This window comes from Bidens hawaiensis, unplaced genomic scaffold (assembly GCF_021521415.1).
Source record: "Bidens hawaiensis isolate Kalapana, Puna unplaced genomic scaffold, B.hawaiensis_p1.1 tig00041732_1, whole genome shotgun sequence".
NCBI lineage: Eukaryota > Viridiplantae > Streptophyta > Magnoliopsida > Asterales > Asteraceae > Bidens > Bidens hawaiensis.
This window is the reverse complement of record NW_027505736.1, coordinates 126,808-131,919: the sequence shown is the minus strand read 5'-3', so window position 1 is coordinate 131,919 and position 5,112 is coordinate 126,808.

Genomic DNA, 5,112 nt, shown 5'->3' with positions numbered 1-5,112 from the left:
TTGTGTGTTTAGTTGCAACCATAGAGCGTAGGAACCATGACTATTACTTGAGACCATGTCCTGAAACGAGGGGTGTAAGAAAGAGTAAAGATAGGGAGCGTATATTGCGTTTGGCTTCTTGGAATGTAGGAACATTAAATGGTAAGTTGCTAGAATTGGTAGATGTGCCTAAAAGACGTAGGGTTCAGATAGCATGCCTCCAGGAGACTAAGTGGAAAGGACATAGAGGGGCTAAGTGTAATGGGTATAAGTTGTGGTACTCGGGGTCTGATGGAGCTAGGAATGGAGTGGGGTTTCTAGTGGCTAAGGAAATACACACTAGTGTGGTGGAGGTGATAAGACATAATGACATGATTATGGTGTTGAAATTAGTACTAGGAGAGGAAGTAGTGGCAGTAGTCTCCGCCTACGCGCCCCATGTAGGCCTAGGGGATCAGGAAAAGAGAGAATTTTGGGATTGCCTAGACACAGTGGTAGGGGGCATACCTAGGGGGGAGAGGATTTGCATTGGAGGTGATTTTAATAGACACATTGGTAAGGCTAACGATGGTTTTCAAGCCGTACATGGGGGTTTCGGTTTTGGTGATAAGAATAAGACCGGAACAGATCTTCTAGAGTTTGCGGTGGCACATGACCTAAGGTATTATAAATTCTTATTTTAGGAAACAAGATTCTCATTTAATCACTTTTAGCAGTGGCGGACGCGACACGCAAATTGACTACCTTTTGATGAGGCAAGGAGACCGACGTTGGTGGAAGGACTGCAAAGTCATACCTGGGGAGGCAGTTGTGACTCAACATCGACTACTAGTGACAGATATAGCCTTCAGAAATAAGCTAACTGTTCGAGAGAAGAAAGGTATACCGAGAATTCGATGGGGAAATTTGAAGGACGAAAATCTCCTACTGTTTAAGGATAAACTCATGCTGCATACGCGGGCTCGACTAAATGGGGACTCAACTCATATATGGGAAGCTATGGAGACAAAGATCATCCAAGTAGCAAAGGAGACTCTCGGGGTCACAACAGGAAAGACAAGTGGGCATAAGGAGTCTTGGTGGTGGAATGACGCAGTGCAAGACAAGATAAGGGACAAACAAGGATGTTTTAGGGAGCTAATGAGGTGCACGAATGAGGAGGAGCGAGTGGAATTGAGAGACAACTACAAAACGGCCAAGATAGAGGCGAAGAAGGCAGTGGCGGAAGCAAAGAAGGTGGCCTTTAAACGGATGTATGAAGGTCTAGAAACAAAAGAGGGGAAACATGCTATGTTTAAGATTGCCATAGCCAGGGAGCGTAGAAGGCAAGATCTAGGACCGGTGAAGTTCATAAAGGATACAGATGGGCATGTACTGGTCAAGGAGCAGGACATCAAGATAAGATAGCAAACCTACTTCCACAATCTTTTTAACAATGGGAGAGCTTTCCAAGAAGAACATGACAACACAAACTTTCAACGACAACAATCGAATAACTGCTACTGCCGACGGATCACACGAGAAGAGGTGAAGGATGCACTTAGGAGGATGGGAAGGTCTAAGGCGGTTGGCCCAGACAACATACCCATCGAGGTGTGGAAGTGTCTGGGGGAGGAAGGAGTCATGTGGTTAACTACTCTGTTCAATAGTATTCTCAAATCAGGTAAGATGCCAGACCAGTGGAGGAGCAGCGCTGTAGTTCCTATCTATAAGAACAAAGGAGACGCCCAATGTTGTGGTAACTACCTAGGAATCAAACTACTAAGTCATACTATGAAGCTATGGGAAAGAGTGATTGAGGGTAGACTTAGACGAGAAACTCAGGTTACGGTCAACCAATTTGGCTTCATGCCGGGGCGTTCCACCACAGAGGCAATACACCTTCTAAGAAGATTAATGGAAAAGTATAGGGAGAAGAAGCGTGATCTACACATGGTGTTTATTGACCTAGAAAAGGCCTACGACAGTGTGCCACGACAGGTGCTCTGGGAGTGCTTGGAGGGTAGAAGAGTGCCCGGGAAATACATAGAGATAATTATGGATATGTATACCAGGAGTGAAACAAGTGTCCGTGCGCCAGTGGGGGATACTGATTTCTTTCCTGTAGAGGTAGGTCTTCACCAGGGGTCAGCGTTGAGCCCGTTTCTTTTTGCAGTAGTCTTGGATGAGTTGTCAAAGTCGATTCAGGGGACTCTCCCGTGGTGCATGATGTTCGCAGACGATATTGTGTTACTTGCTGAGAAAAAACAAGATCTAAACATGAGGCTTGAGGAGTGGCGAACAACCTTAGAGACAAAAGGTTTAAAGATTAGCCGATCTAAGACGGAGTACCTCCACTGTGATTTTGGTGGGATAAACGACAATGAAGACGCACAGATCACAATTGAAGGGCAGGTGGTCCCGCAGGTAACGAAGTTCAAGTATTTAGGATCATTTGTACAGAGCGATGGGGAATTAGACAGTGATGTCACCCACCGAGTTCAGGTAGGATGGTGTAGATGGAAAGCAGCCACAGGTATATTGTGCGACAAGAGTTTCCCGACTAAACTAAATGGAAAATTCTATAGGGTGGCAGTTAGACCTGCAATGCTATATGGAACAGAGTGTTGGGCCATCAAGAAGACACAAGTGCGGAAGATGGAGGTAGCAGAAATGAGAATGCTACGTTGGATGTGTGGGCACACAAGGCTAGACCGAATAAGAAACGTTGTGTTTCGCGAGAGATTAGGGGTGGCGAACATAGCAGACAAGATAAGAGAGTGGAGATTGAGATGGTTTGGACATGTAAAGAGAAGACGGACGACGAATCCTGTTAGATCCGTAGAAAACATTACTATAGAGGGGAGGAGGGGTAGAGGACGACCGAAATTGACTTGGGATGAGAGGATTAGGCATGATTTGATAGACCTAAACCTCTCCGAGGACATGGTTGAGGATAGGAATTCGTGGAGAAGTAGAATTAAAGTTAAGGATTTTTAGAGAGAATTGAATACCTTAGGGTTTAGACTTAACTTATTTAGGTCGCATACCATAATGGTATTTCCCTTACATATATTATTATTATTATTATAATTATTATTAGCTTTTATATAGCTGTTAAATTGTGATCTTATTATTAATATTATTATAATTAGTAGTAGTTTGTATATAACTGTTAAACTTTGATTTCCTTTATTTTGCTTCATACACATGTACTTAGAGCCGAGGGTCTCTCTAGAAGCCACATCTTCATTCCTTTGGATGGAGGTACGGTGTGCCTACATCCCACCTTCCCCAGACCCTACTTATAGCTTTGCTGTCGGTGGGATTTTACTGGGCATGATTGATATATATAGTAATTTTTTTTAAAAGAATGTGTAAGAACTGAGTTTGAAATTTATATTATTACTTTATGAAACAATAATGAAAGAACTACCTTTATTGTTAATTCATTCATTCCAAGTAGTTGCTCTACATATAGGAGAAATATGTATCAAACCAGTTACTCTTTAACTGTATTTTATCTGAAAAAAAAAAGTAAAAATAATAACAATATCAGTTACAATTATAATAATAATAATCTGTCAACTGGATCAAACAAATAAATCCAAAAATATCACTTTTTAATGCATATGATTACAAAAACTTTAGTGTTTCAATAGTCATCTAACTTTTCATGGATACAAATGATTTAGAAGGTTTTATGCATTAATACTCAGAATTGAGCAATTCAAAAAAAGTAAAGAATACCACCTATAATAATGAAACTTAAATTAGAAATAATACCGAAAAATATTGTAAGGATGTAGGCAACCACCATTGCAACTATACAAATCACTGAACCAAGATGAAGAATGTTGGGTTCGTAGGCCTTGTTGGCCCGGTTTATTATATGAAGTCAAAAGAGGAGACGGGTGTGGGCGGTCGGGCCCAAGCCCGGCCCGGTTTAGATTTCTTGCATAATAATTTACTAACCCTAGTTCAGTCTCTATATAAACAACATTATGTACTTGTAATATTTGGTCACTCAATAAAGATATACCTAGTTGCCACCCGTGGACGTAGGTCAGTTTAGACCGAACCACGTTAAATCCTCGTGTTCGTTTACTGCTTTCGTGTGTGTGTTCAGTTTCGTGTGTGCGTTTAATCCTAACAAGTGGTATCTAGAGCTTAGGTTCGGATCACGCGAAGAACACGTTGAACCAGTTCTGCCGCCGCCACATCAAGAGTCGGAGCTAGGGTTCCGCTACGGTACCCAGTAGCCACCGGTCAGTTTCGTTGCGTCACTGCAGAAGGGTAATCGCCGGCTAGGGTTCTGCCATACCCAGTGCCGACGATCTGTGTAAAGGTTCTGTTCGAAAGTAGGTTCACGCATCACCACCGTACCTGTGCCGCTTTCCGCCACCGATTGCTTGGTCAACGTGTATTTGTTTCCAGTTTGTTTGGCTGTATATGATTGACCATAAAGGAGAAAGTTATTATTTATTTTTTCTTTGGAGTTTGGTGTTCTTGTGGCAGAACGTTTGACGGCCGGAAGGAGCAAGAAATCAAGAATTGTTATTTCAACCTTTTTTTGGAGTTCATGCCACTATAAGACAAGAGAGTTTTTTTTTTGGTAGGGAAGAATACGTGAGCAAGGGATTTCTTAATTTTTATTTGTGGGCTGTCTCTTTTGGGCCGAAATACAAAGGGCTGTAGGCCCAGTCTCTTATATTGTGTGGGCTTGGGTTGAAGATCAGTTTTTTTAATCAGCTTTCGGTTAAGCAAAGAACGAGTAAAACAGCGAATCAAGATCCTATTTTCGTTGAAGAACAGTTTCAAGTCAGAAGAAATTTAAAGAAACTTAGAACCAGTGCCAACCGCGTTTGTCAGGTTTATCGTTTCAGTTTAAAGTTTCGGTTTCTGATTTACAGTTCGTTATGCCGCTGCACGTTAAATAGGTTGATTGTTTAACAGAGTTCAGTTGAACTGTGACACCCGGTAAATTCCCAATACCTTAAACCAAGTAATCAACCTAAATATTAGGTAATTATGTTATATGCGCCTTGCGCGAGCGCGCCATATTAGAATCAGCGCGTGCATTTGTTATGTGCGCCCTGCGCGAGCGCGCCATGTTAATCAGCGCGGGCATATTATGTGCGCCCTGCGCGAGCG